Consider the following 13,626-nt stretch of genomic DNA (forward strand, 5'->3'; position numbering starts at 1 on the left):
GGCGCCCCCCCTCCGGCCGCCCCGGGGGCGCGACGCCGCCGCGCCCGCCTCCAGCCGCGCCCCCCCAGCTCCGCGCCGCCCGCCCCCAACCCGAGCCCCCCGCGGCCACTGCGGGGAGCCCGAGCCGTCGGCGCGGGAGCTGTTGGCGCTGCGGCGCCTCCGCCCCGCCGTCTGCCGAGGAGGCCCCGGCGGATGGGGCCGCGCGGGCCCCGGAGCGGCGCCGCCGGGCGGCGGGGGGCTGCAGGGGCGCCCCGGCTGGCCCGTTAACCCCTCGGCCGCCGCCGCCGCCGCCGCCGCCGTCGGAGGGGGCTGGGAAGTCGCCTGGGCGCACACGTGCCGCCTCCGTCGGGGCCGCGGAGCTGCGGGGGAGATGCGGGCCGCTGTCGGCGCCGCCTCGGGGGGCTCCGCCTCGCCCCAGCCCCCGGAGCTCTGACGCCGCCCCCGCCCCGCCGCCTCCGCCGCCTCCCTCCCCGGGAGGGGCGCGGACCCGCTCGCCCCCAGCCCCGAGCCTCCGCCGCCGCGAGGGGGCCGCCTTTGGAGCTGTGTAATCCGCTCTTTTTTTAATTTTTTTTTTTTTTTTTTTAATTTTTGGTGAGTGGCGGCGGTGCTGGGCCGGGGGAAGGAGGGGACACGGAGGCCGCCCTCGCCCCGCCACCCCTCACCCTTCTCCCCCCCGCCCCGGTGCCGGGAGATGTGCCGGGCGGGGGGCCGGGGTTCGCGGAGCCGCAGGAGAGACGCGCAGGGCCGACCCCAGAGCGGCGCGGGACAGGTGAGTGTCTGCGGGCCCAGGGCGAGGGGGACGCCGCACCTGGGCCAGGTGTGCGGGCTGGGGCGGGGGGGGCGGGGGACGGCAGCGAGGCCTGTCCGGGCCGCGGAGGGGGAGGGGACGCTGGAGCCGCGACTCCCCGCACCTGAGCGGGAGGGGAGTCGGGGGCGGCCTGCGCTTCGTACCCAGCGGCTCCCAGCGGCTCGGGGGTCAGGAGGGGCGGCCCCCAGCGGGGCGCCGGGGACGCGGGGGTGCGGATGGGCGGCCGCGGGGTGCCGGCGGGGGGAGGGGACCGCGAGTGTGCCCGCGCGTGGCTGCGTGTGCCCGCGCGCGCGCCAGCCTTTGTGGGGAAGCGGCGCGGCGGTGCCTGCGTGTCCCCGGTGCGTGTGCGCGCGGGTGCTTGGCGCCCTGTTTGTGTAGGTGTCTGGGTGTGAGCGGAGAGGGTGCGTGTGCGCGCCCGCGCGGGCCCCGGCCCCCGAGGAGCCGCGTGGGGGGCTGGCAGCGCAGGATGCTGGGCCGCGGCTTGTTTTTCCCCCGGAGTCCGAGACGCGGTCCGTGGGGAGGGGTCTGTCCGGGTGTCCGGCCGGCTGCGGCCGGGGGCACGGCTGTCGGGAGGTGCGCCCGCGGCAGCGTCCCCGGCCTCCCGCTCCCGCCCGCTCGCTCGCTCGCTCCCGGTACCCGGAGCATGGGTTAAGCATGGGATGGGAAAGCTGTGGGGCGTCCTCCACCCCGATTCGGGCTGTGCGGGGGAGAGCCCTCCTCGCCCCGCGGTGTTCACGGGGGGGAGCTGTGGGGGTTCCGCCGGCACCCTCGCGTCTGAGGGTCCTGGGACAGAAGTCCGGACCACAAGAGGGCGGAGAGTGCTGTGGGTGCCCAGCCTCGGCCGGGAAGCGTCCCTGCAGGCACCGGCCCAGCGCGCCCCTGGCTCCCATCCGAAGACAGCACCCCGCCTGCACCCGCGTGGCCCCGACCCTACCCGGCCGGTCTAGGTCAGCACCCAGCCCCATCCTCGCCCAGCACCTCAGTGCACCTTCAGGCCCACCAGCGCCGCCCCCGGGACCCTCCCCGCCGGCCGCCGCGCAGGCGTCCCGCGTCCCAGCCTCGGGGCCGGCCCCCTCCCTCCTGGCGCCTGCGGGACCCGGCCCGGGGTCTGTGTGCCCACATCCAAACATGTGTGCGCCTGGGGGAGCAGGGGGAGGGGTTCAAGATGGCTGCCAAGATGGCTGGTCGCCTCGCCGCCTCTCTCTGCCTGTTCCTCCTTCTCTCTCTCCCTTTTCTGCTTGCTCTGTCCCCTTAGCTGCTACAGGAGTCACCGCAGAGAAGGCTTTGGACGTGCGGGGACAGGTGTGGGGGGACTCCCCAGGGTGATGTCTGCTCCAGGCCTGTTGACCTCGATGCTGCTGCCTCTTGGAGAGAGGCTGTTGGTCTCTGCCCTTCCTTCCCGCACCCCAGGGGCCCGCCTGAGCTTGTAACCCGACCCTAGACCCAGCTCCTCCAGCCCAGCTAACAGCTTGGGGGCTCCCTGCCCCCCCACCTGCTCTTCTCAGTCTGGCCCCCTGAATTGATCGCTGGGGTCTTGGGGTGCCCCACGGAGCGACCCCATCTCTCACCCTGTCCATCTGCCCCGCGGCCAGGGCCTCAGGACTCCTGGTGGGCCTGGGTCAGGCCCCGGGCCTGTGGGGGCAGGTGACTTCTCCTTCCTCCCCTCTCCCCACCCACTAATGCCAAATTTATTACTTAAAAGTAGGATGAAAACAGGGAGAATAAGAGAAGGAATACAACCTTCATTATCATATCGAGAAAATTATCCGTGATTTTCCTAACTAGCAATTTGCCTGCCATGCCGTTCAGAACTGACTTGCCCATTAATTACAGAGATGAAAAATCATCTGGAAAGCGGAAAAGAGAACTAATTCGCTCCCTGGCTGGCGGCAGTGGCACCCATGCACCGAGCCACATACGTGTATGCTCACATGCGAGCGCCAGCCCTCCTGCTGGTGTGGCCGCCTCCCTCCTCTCCCCCAGTGACCTCCCGCAGGGTCTTAGCCCGCCCCACCCTTGTCACCCCTGCTCTCCAGTGCCCCCCTCGGCCATCCCTCCACGGGGCGCCCATCCCAACCCCTGCTCTTGGGGAGCTGGCTTAAGGCATGATCACCCCTGCTCATGCCTGCTCTTAGGCTTGGAGGCTACCCAGGGCTAGGGAGGGTGGGAAGCTGGGGACCAGCGTACCTGGGCCCTGGTGCCTGTAGGGAGGAGGTGGAAGGGAGACTCACGGAGCCCTGTTTCTATTCCCAGCGTGCCCCCGGGGAGCTCCTTCTCCTGGGGGGCCTAGGAGAACCCTCCAGACACGTGGGGGAGGGGCCGGCAGGTTCCCTGGCTGCTCTGGAGTCTGCATCAAGCGGTCTGGATTCCTGATCCAGGTACCTCCACCTGTGAGAGCCACCTGCGTCTGGAGTTTGCAGCTTCCCTGCACCCCCAGGCTGGTGGGAGAGCAGGAGGTGCTTCAGGCCCAGTGTAGGCATCTGGTGTGGGGGGGTGCTGATCTCAGGAGGTTATGCTGCTTGGCTAGAGTGGGTGCCGCCACTGATGGGGAAGAGCAGGAGTGAGACCCCTGCCATCCCCACCTGCTGGCCGAGGGAGCTGGTGCTCCAAGGCTCTGCTCCCTCCTACCTCTCCCGTAAGCTATGTGGCCAAGGACAAGGCTCTGGTTTCTATGTGGGCTCCTCTCAAGGATCCGATTTCCAGATGCCAGACGCTTCCCCTCTCCCAGACCCCTCTTTGAGGGGTGGGGGTGGGAGTTCCCTGGGTCTGGAACCTGACCTGGCTGCAGTGACCCTGGAGATGCCTGAGTAAGCCAGCCTTTCTCTTAGGCTGGGTCTTGGCCACCGCCCCCCCATGAAAGAAGAGAGCAGGGTCCCAGGATGGGAGGCTGTTAGAACAGCCACAGGGGGTGGGGGGGTCTCACTGCCCCCCAGAATCCAGTCCTCTGTCAGATATCTCAGTGCATTCTGGATGGTGACCTGGCTGAGCCTGTGTGTGACCACATGTCCAACAGGCTAGTCCTAGGTTGGTAGGGGTCTCCCGTGTGCTGGTGCTGTGAATTTTGCAGAGTGGGTGGCCCTGCGTGTGTCTGTGGCTCCACACAGGAGTGGGGTCTGCATCTGTGCACTTACCCAGGGATGTGTACATGGGGCTCCTTGGAACGAGGCTGGGTGTGCTTCTTCATGCGATCTGTGAACACAGCCATGTGCCTTCTCTACCAGGCACTGTGAAGACCACGCTGTAGGGACAGTGCCCTAGTCTTGTCCTCATGGAGCTCAGAGTCTGGTGATACATAGCAATTTCAGTCAAGGGGCTCGTATCATAGGATTTGGGGAGAAAGCTTACATGTCCTCTCAGGAGGGGCAGCCCCAGAGGTGGAAGGTAGTAGTCCCTGTGTCCAGCGACTACAGCAGGTTCAGGTATTGGGGTGTCTTAGGGTTTGGCCCTGCATGATCGTCCCCACCACCTTATCCCCTCCATTCTCTTGCTGCTCCACCATCATGCTAAGCACAGTTCTACCCCAGGGCCTTTGCACTGGCTGTTCTTCCACCTGAGACTCTCACCCAGACATCTTTGAGGCCTTTGCTCAAATGTCACCCCCCCCCCCCATAACCTTTACCCCATGCAGCCTGTTTAAAATTGCAACCTCTCACCTACCTCCTGACTTTTCCTAACACGGATGGCTTTTTGCATCCTGTAATTTCTTAATTTATTATGCCTGTGTTTATTTATCATCTGTTTTCCCAACCAGGATCCGGGTGCTTAGGGAGTTTGTTACTCAGTTTGCTTTTGGATCCAAGATGCCTAGACCTGGCCCACAGTAGGTGTTCAAGAAATCTTACCTGAGTGAATGGGAGGGGGTCTGTCAAAGGACTAAAGGCTCCCAGGTGAATCCTCCGGCCGTGCATAGTGAGGGCTCCCCATGCACCTCGCCCCTCTGAGGGGATTGAGGGCTGCCCCTGGGGGCCTGACCAAGCCAGCTCTGCACCTGTCTGCCCTGCCCACCTGTGAGTGCTCTCTCTGAGGTAGCCTTGTGGGTGCCTCAGTGGGTGACGGTACCTATATGGAGCCACCTGCCCATAGAACTGTGTGCACTCTGGGGTTTAGAGCCTGGCATGGGAAACATAGGAGCCTATGTGGGGGACAGGAAACCCAGGGTCAAGGCCTGAGCAGCCCCTCCTCCTGCGGCACTGACCCAGCCTCTCCCTCTCATGGGGCGAGACCTTCACGCTTGCTCCAGTCTCCGTGGGCCCTGGCGAAATAGTTGAGCAGGAGCCCCCTGCTTCCCCACCCCCAAATCCAAAACTGGGGGAAGATAAAAATTTCAATAAATAGATGTCAAGGCTAAAAATAGCCTTGCCCCCCAAAGTTAAAAATAGCCAGCGTCCTTCCCTCAGAGGAAGTCAGGAAGGGGCAAGCCAGGAAGCTGAGCGGGTGCCGGTGTCCAGCCACCAGAGAGGTGGTGCAGGCAGGGCAGGGCCCAGGACTGGCTCCCTTGGCCAGGCTCTCCCAGCCACAGCAGTCTGGATACTGGGGCCAGTCACTCTTTGTGGGGGCTGCTCCGTGTACCATAGGACCTGGGGCAGCGTCTGTGGTCTGCACCCTCTAAATACCAGTAGCATCCCTCCCACTCCCGGATGAGACACCTAAAAAGGTCCCCAGACATTGCCAAACAGCCTGGGGCAGAGAACAAAACCGTCCAGTTAAGGACCACCGCTCAGGACCAGGGATCGGGGCCTTTCTCTGCGAAGAGCCAGGTGGTAAATCCCGGAGCCTGGCAGGTGGCCCACCGGCACTCATGCGTATTTTCCCTCTGCCTCTCCTTCACAGCCCTTTAAAAGTGGCGAGAGCACTCTTAGTCCACTGGCTGCATAGACAGTCCAGGACGGGGCCACAGGTGGACAGCTCCTGCCCCAGAGCGCCCCCCAGTTGCACTTGGTTGTGGAGGTTGAGGCACCTGTGGGTGCACTGTCTTGAGCAGAGGAGCAGCCCCATATGGGGCAGACTTAAGGACATGGCAAATCTGGTACAGTCTGTCCCTGTCACCTCCCTGCTCTCACATCTTCCCACTCCCCCAGGCTCATTCCACCTTCCTCACTTGTCCTCAGACACGTGCTGGCCAGCCCCAGGACCTTTGCACAGGCTGTGCCTCCTGACAGGAACTTGTTTCTCTTCCTTGGACACCTGTATGGCTCCTCCCTTACCTTTGTGGGCCTTTGTTGAAGTGTCTGGTCTTTCCAGAGCAGCCTTTTTTTTTTTTTTTTTAAGATTTTATTTATTCATGAGACACACACACACACGCATGCATGCACACAGAGCGGCAGAGACACAGGCAGAGGGAGAAGCTGGCTTCATGCAGGGATCCTGATGTGGAACTCAATCCTGGGACTCCAGGATCACACCCTGGGCCAAAGGCAGGTGCTAAACCGCTGAGCCACCCAGGGATCCCCAGAGCGGCCTATTTTAAATTCCATACACGCACCTACATTGCCCACCCCCACACACACCCCAGAGATCCCATTCCTTCACAACACTAGGACTTTATAAGATTGGCTCTTTAGTGTTTCTTGTGTCTGGCTCATCCACAGGTGTCTGTCCAGCTCCTAGGTCAGTGCCTGGTACCAAGGAGCCCTAAAAAGGACTTGGGGGGCTGCCATATGTTATGTCTAGCCCCTTGGCCACCACAGGAGGTTTCCATCCCATTTCCCTGGGGAGAGACAGAATTCAGGGGGAGAACATGGGGGCCTCACCACACGGCCCTAAGCGGGCAGAGCTGGAATTTGGACATAGGACCCTGGGACTCTTCCCTCTTGCCCTGCTGGGCGTCCTCGCCCCCTCCATCAGGTCTCTGTATCCCCCACCCTGCCCCTTCGCTGCCAGCACCCGGAGGCCCCGGGACTCCCGCCACCTCCCACTCTCTGCCTTGGGCCCTGGCTCCTACCGCTCTTTTCAGCTGTGCTCCCATCATGCCCGATGTGCAGGGCTCTGGGATGGGCAGTGAACAGTGTCAAGTGGAAACGAACCATGGGCCTCCCGGTGCACCAACCTCCTGTGGTGAGCAGCTTAGAGGAGGCACCTGGCCAGTCTATAAGTCAGGGTGGGCTTCCTGGGGGAGGTGGCCTCCCAGCTGCAGCCTGTACAGGGAGGGAGGGATAAAGTGGAGGGGAGAGAGAGTTTGTGAAGAGAGGCCTGCCCTGAGGCCAGAAAGAAGGTGGTGGCTCAAAGGGGAAAAGGTAAGACGTGTTAGGGCCAGGCTAGTAGAGAGGAGGCTGGAGGCTGATGGGGCGGGGGAGGGGGGGTGGGGGTGGGGCAGAAGAATTGGGTTTGTGCCATGAGGCGCATCCGTGGGGCCAGGAAGGCCTATGGAGGGGTCACGGCCCAGCAGACCGGATGGGAATATTCCGCATGAGTCCTCTCTGGCTGCTGGGTGGGAGAGAACCACACAGGGAAGGAAGGGGGGCCAGGAAGCCAGCGGGAAGGGGAGGCCCAGCGGGCTGTCAGAGTGAAGGCTCCGGAAGGGGCCCCGAGACGTTAGAGCTGGCCTGGTGTGGGGGGTTTTCAAGACAGGAGTTGACATGGTTTGCTGGGTGATTGGTAGGAGAGTGAAGGAAGGAAGCAAGGACCAGACGGCAGCTGTGCCGGCTGAGTGGACAGGGAGAAGAAAGGGCTGGGGGTGGGCGCGCCCTCTGCTCTCAGCAGCCCCCACCCCATCCCCCCAGCCTAATCTCCGTTGGCAGCAGCAGGAGTCTCTGAACTTCCGAGTCAGGCCACGTCCCCCCCCCCCCCCCTCAGAGCCCTCCTTGGCTCCCGCCTCACTTGGAGAAAAAGCCTGTGTCCCCCCCTCCACTCACAAGGCCCTGCTAGCTCTGTCCTTTCACCTCCCCTTGCCCTCACCTCCTCGCACTCTTCCTCCGTGCTCGCTGGGCCGCAGCCACGCTCCAGCAGATTCTACCTCAGGGCCTTTGCACGTGCCGTTCCTGCTGCCTGGGATAGTCTTCCCCCAGGTACCTAGAGGGCTCACCTCCGTGCCACTTCTCCGTGACACGTGACACGTCTGCCCCTGGGAGAGGTGTTCCCTAACCGGCCCTTACATCTGTACCTACAGATACACCTCCCCACACACCCCTCCTTCAGGCCTATTTTCCTCCCAAGCACTCGTGACCCAGTGGGAACTAGGTAACTATCCACTGAATGGATGACCTGTTCCCTGGGTCTGCTTTGTCTTTGTTCATTAAACAAATTAACAAGTACTTGTTCTTGCCCAGGGCTGGGCACGCAGCAGAGAGCCAGACCGACCATGATGGAGCTTTCCCTGGGAGTCCCCAGCTGGTGGGAACTTCCAACAGACGTTCAGCAGCAGAGCCCAGGTCCAATCAGGGAAGCAAAACGTGGCAGTCCCTTGTGCCGTGAGTGGTTGTGGGAGAGACTGACGCCGGCAGTCCCGGGGGCAGAACCCCTTGAGGGGAAAGTGGGGCAGGGGCAGGAGCCCTGGCACTGTGTGTGTGAGAGAGGGAGAGGTACGTGAGCCCAGAGCCTGAGGGGCCAGCTAGGGCCTCCGAGACAGTAGGGAGCCATGGAGGGTTGTAGGCCGGGAGGGACAGGACTGGGTTTTCATCTTACAAAGCTCAGCTTGGGCTGAGTGGAGAGCCGGTGGGGTGGGAGTGGCAGGTAGATGGGGAGATAGATGGGCAGACGGGGAGGAGGCCCCGGGGACGGGGGTGGGGGGGTGGAAGCTGCTGCTTCGAATGGCCCCCACCCCTCTGTGGCCCAGGGCCACTGGGCAACCAGAGTGACTCTTGAGAACTGACAAATCAGACAAACCCCACCCAGTGGCACTGACATCTAGTGGGAGAAAGATAACAAACAGATAAATAAAACGCACGGCTGGCATGCCAGTGGTGGGTGCCACGGAGAAAAAAGCCAGGATGGGATGTAGGAGTGCTGGGACCAGCAGGGCCTCTCCCAGCGGGTGACGTTGGGGCAGAGACCCTGAGGAGGCGAGGGAGAAGCTGTGCAGGTACCTGGGGAGGTGGGAACAACAGTGCAAAGGCCCTGAGACGGCACTGTGCCTGATGGTTTCCTCCAGGAAATAGGGGGCTGAGTGCAAGGACAGCGGGAGGAGCTGATGGCAGGGATGGGGCAGAGAGTGTGCAAGGCCCGTGGGCCCCGGGGGAGGACTTGGGCCTTTGCTCTAAATGAGATGGGAGTCCTAGAAGGTTCTGAGCAGAGGAGGAATGCACCCAGACCCAGGTGCTCAAGGGCACCCTCTGGCTGCTGTGGGAGGACCAAGCTTTGGGCAGCTATGGGGTGGGGAGACCTGAGAGGTGGGGAGGAGAGGAGGGAGGGACCAGGTGGCAGGTGATGGGGCCTGGCCAGGGACGAGACCTGGGAGGGAGAGGTGAGCAGATTCTGTAGGAGGGGCTGCTGGGGTTAAATGTGGGGGTAAAAGGAAAAGAGGGGTCTGGGAGGAGCACCTGGGAGGACTGGCTGCCCTTCGGGGGGATGGGGCTGGAGTGGAAGGTTTGGGGGAGGACCCTGCCCTCTGAGCTCACAGTGCCCTTCCCAGGGGAGGGCTGTGTGCTGGGCACGGTCTGGGCACCTGCTCTGCCTCTGCAAGGTTTATCTCTTAGCCCCCAGAGGGGAGATGGGGAGATGGAGAATTAGGCCCAGGGAGGCAAAGAACGAAGCCTGAGGCCACACAGCCCATTCCCACATGGAACCTAGTCCTTGTACCTTCCCCTGGGGCTTGCTGCTTCCTTTTTCTCCCTTGCCCAAGGGCTTCCTGGAGGAGGCGGGCTTGAGGAGCTGGGCTCTCAGGCTGCTGGCCTCAGGGACAGAGGCAGGAGATTCTTGTGCAGAGGGGCAGGGCCAGGAGGGGCCCAGGGCACACCTGTTGGTGCCCCCCCACCCCACCCCACCCCCGCCCCAGGCATTCAGGCTTCCACCCACGGGAAGCAGAGGGTTACCATGGCAACTGTACTCTAGGGCAGACTAGAGGCGCCCCCTCTCCTGCAGCAGGTTCTCCTCCTGTCACCCTCCCCTGTCCCATTTCAGGGCACCTGAGGACAGAGCTTCGGCCGTGTCACTCACCCCCAGGACCCCTGCTACACGCCCCCCCCCCCCACTTGACACTGCCATGGGCCCAGGAGCAAACTGAGGCAGGTGTGAGTGGGCTGGTGGATTGCCCCCGCACCCTGGGGTTGGACCCGCCTCCCTGGGAGGGCAGCAAGCCCTCGTTCCCCTAGTTCAGTTAGGGTCACCCAAGTGTGCTGGGGCTTGAGGTGGGAACAGACACAGGGGCAGGCTCACCTGACCCTGGGGGTGCAGCATCCTGGGTGTGTCCACATGCAGGAGGGGACTCTCCCTGCCACCAGGGGCTCCCCAGCCCAACCTACGGGGCCAGCCTGCCTGGGTTCAGAGTCCCCTTATCAGTGGGCGCCCCTGGGACCTCTCGTCCCTCCTCTATAAGATGCAGGTCTGTGCCTCCCCTCTGTTCCCGCTGCTGCTGCCCCATGTACTGAATTCCTATGGATTAAATGAGCCGTGTATATACAGACAGTGCTTGGAATGGGGAATGGGGCACAGAAGTGTCAGCCGCTGTTGCTGGCATCCTGGAAGATTCTGGGACCAGAGGTGCAGCAGGCCTTCCCTTCCTATAGTTTGTGAAAGACTCCCCAAGGTTTTGCGGCTCAGGCCTGTCCCCATCTCTGCCTCTCAGCCCATGCGAGCTGACCCCCTGTGTGAGTTTGCTGGGGCTGCTGTGACTAAGTACCCCAGACTGGACAGCTTTGACAACAAAAGCTTCTTATCTTATTTCCGGAGGCCAGAAGTCCAAGATCAAAGTGTGGGCAGGGTTGCTTCCTTCTGGAGGCTCTGAGCCGGTCTGTCCCGTGCCTCTCCTGCAGCTTCTGGGGGTTCGCTGGCCATCCTTGGCTCTCCTTGGTTTAGATGCATCGCCCCGATCTCTGCCTCCATCCTCCCATGGCCTACTCCCTTGTGTGCGTGTCTCTGTCTAAATATCCCCTTTTCATAAAGACACCAGTCATACTGGACTAAGGTTCACCCCTAATGACTTCATTTTAACTTGATTACCTTTTTTAAGACCAAAGAAGGTCCTGTTCTGAGGTGCTGGAGAATAGGACTCCAATGTATCTTTCTTTTTTGGGGTATTCAATCCATAAGAATCCCTCCTAAGGCCGCAGGGATGGTCAGGCTCAGGCTTCCAAGATATGGCTCCTCCCTACCCACATCTGGCCTTGTCTCCCCACTTAGGTGGGCATCAAGCGACAGAACTGCCCAGGGTCAGGTGGGCACAGAGTCTGGCCAGGAAGAGGCCACAGAAGTCACAGTGGCTGGTTCCTCATACTCAGCCCTGAGCTGGGGCCAGGCCTGGGGGTGCCTGGGGCTTCCCGGGGGAGCTGCTCCGGGGAGAGGTCCTGGGGGGAGTGGTGGGCAGCTGTGGGGAACACTCCCTGCACCCCTGAGGCAGTGGTGCCTGGGCTGTGTGGGTCAGGCCTGGCCCCGGGTCGCAAACACCTATCTCCGGCCACCCTCAGCACGGTCACCTTGTGTTCATTAAGTAAATATTTGTGTGAGGACCTACTAGGTATCTAGGTGCCGGGACATGGCCTTGGCAGCTTCCATTTTTCTGGGGATTACAAAGGAAATCCCCAAGTCACAAAGCAGTGACGTGATGGATGGTGATGGCGGTGACAGCTGCAGCAGAGGACATTTTGCAGTCACTACATGCTGGCCACGGCCCTGAAGGTCTCATGGTGTCCCCATTTTACCAAGAGGAGGTGACGGGGGGGTAGACAGGTGGACACTGACCGCAGCAAAGTCTGAAACAGGCTGGTCAAGGCCCACGGGCATCTCTGAGGAGGGCACATCAGAACCGAGATCTAAGGGACATGTGGTGGGAGCCCATGTGGCCTCACAGGTTGGGGAGCAGGAGCCACGGCAGGGGAGGACGAGTTGAGATGGCTTTAAAAGCACCCCCCCCAGGGGTCCCTGAACAGTGAATGGCTAAACCAGATGTGCTCTTGTCCACGGGGGAATATTACTCAGCTGCGAAGAGGAACGGCGTGCAGACCCAGGCTGCGGTGTGGACGGGCCTCGAGGACCTCACGCCGAGTGAAAGGTCACAAACAAACAGATAAATACTGTCTAATTCCACTTAGATGAGGTCCCCAGAGGAGTCCCAGTCGCATAGGCGGAGGGTAGATTGGTTGTTGTGGGGGGAACGGAAGGGACCGCTCCTGAGGGCAGAGTCTCTGGAGTGATAAAGTTCTGGAAAATTGGTGGTGGTGGTGGCGGCGGCGGCGGCAATGGTGGTGGTGGTGGTGATGGCACAGCATTGAGAATGTAATTAATGCCTCTGAATTATAAATGTAAAAACAGTTAAAATACCACATTTTATGTTACATTATCTATTATACTATAATTTTTTGACAGCATCTCTGGCTGCCGGCGGGGAGCCCAGAGTGTGGGAGCAAGAGGGCTGGGGGCGCTGCTGGGAGGAGGTCGGGGCTGTCTGGAGGGCAGTTGCTGGGGATGGACAGATGCTGAGATGTTCTGGAAGGTACAGACCTGGGACTTACTCCTGAACTGGGCGTTGGAGCGAGGGAAAGAGGAGCCAGGGATTTTTACTCCTGGGGTTGCAGCCCAAGAGGATCTGGGAGAACGGAGGGACCGTGGACCCATACAGGAGGGGCTGTCAGTCTGGACAGGCTGACGGTGCCATGGAGACCTGACAGAGGCGTAGACGGCGAGGAGAGAAGCGGGGTGGCCCCCAGTGTGGCAGTTGTCACACTGTATAGACAGTGTCTGAAGCCAGGAGGTCAGTTAGAGCCCCCGGGGGGAATGCGGGTGGGGAAGAGGCCAGGGGGCTCCACCTGAGGTCCCAGCGTCAGGTCCTGGGTGCAGACCCGAAGAGGGAGGGGAGCCCCTCCACTTAGATGTGCGCGCCCTGTGCCCTGACTCATCCGGTGCCGTGGACAGCTCCCTTGGGTGGCTCTCAGGCTGGCCTGTCACGTGTGCACACTGTTGTCCTTACCAGAACTCTGCAGGTTTGAGGCGCAGAGGGAACTGGGGTAGAGGTGGGGGGCGGGACCTGGCTCAAGTTCTCAGCAGTCATGAGTGGCCGAGTCGGATCCACACCCTGTGAGCTGGCGCCCCCAGAGCCTGGCATCCGGCAGCCTTTCCAGCATTAACCAGCGCTAACTAGTAAGCCCCCCAGGGACAGCCGGGGAGGGGAACGGCCATCAGCATGGGGTCAGTGCTTCTCCTGAGGCTGACGGTGGCTGGGAGCTGATGGGGTGGTGGGGGGTGGGGTGTTAACAAGGAAGCCCCGGCCCCCCACAGTAGAACATGATAAAATGCTTCGAGGGAAACCCAAAGTGCCACAGGCCACGTCTGGTCGGGGTGAGGCAGTTAGAGGGGCGCTTCATGAAGGTGGTGGGGGCCGTTCGAGACCACACTGTCCTGTCACCTTGCATGTGGTGAGAGGAGTCTGAGGCCTGGAGGGGGGGGGGGTCCTGCCCACGAGTGTGGTGCTTCCACCTTTATTTCTGGAGAACCTGTCAAGTCCCTGCCCTCAAGAAGCTCATGGGCTAGCAGGGAAGGTTGACAACAGACCTGCTAGCGTAATACAGGTAACTCCAGATGTGCTTGAAAGCTGTATGTCAAAAACGGCAACAGGATGGCTAGTGGGAGCAGCAGGAATGTTTGGGGAGGTCAGGATAGGTTGCTCGGCCGCCCGGTGTGGCCTTGGAATTGAGCCCTGAACGGGAGAGGCCAGAGCAGGTGTACGGGGATCC

General features: G+C 61.8%; 1 protein-coding gene and 1 long non-coding RNA gene across 7 annotated transcripts in view; one reads left to right on the forward strand and one right to left on the reverse strand.

Annotated features, from left to right (window-relative positions):
* The window catches only part of ADGRL1 (adhesion G protein-coupled receptor L1), a 65,496-nt gene that overhangs the window by 21,993 nt on the left and 29,877 nt on the right, over positions 1 to 13,626 (forward strand). For 2 of the 6 annotated variants that reach the window (XM_077859666.1, XM_077859668.1), the window contains exon 1: positions 449 to 769. The exons of 1 other annotated variant lie outside the window; for it this stretch is intronic. The gene's annotated coding sequence lies outside the window, so the exon portion shown is untranslated. Of the gene's footprint in view, positions 1 to 442; positions 770 to 13,626 lie in introns of those variants that run through there. 3 more of the 6 variants (XM_077859670.1, XM_077859671.1, XM_077859669.1) reach the window with 3 other exon arrangements.
* LOC144290436 (uncharacterized) lies at positions 2,549 to 9,722 on the reverse strand. Its single transcript, XR_013358091.1, has 7 exons — positions 9,542 to 9,722; positions 8,691 to 8,829; positions 7,703 to 8,302; positions 6,750 to 6,942; positions 3,940 to 4,090; positions 2,996 to 3,196; positions 2,549 to 2,655 (listed from the first exon to the last, which is right to left on the reverse strand). It is a non-coding gene; the product is annotated as an uncharacterized LOC144290436 (long non-coding RNA).

Source organism: Canis aureus, chromosome 19 (genome assembly GCF_053574225.1).
Source record: "Canis aureus isolate CA01 chromosome 19, VMU_Caureus_v.1.0, whole genome shotgun sequence".
Classification (NCBI taxonomy): Eukaryota; Metazoa; Chordata; class Mammalia; order Carnivora; family Canidae; genus Canis; species Canis aureus.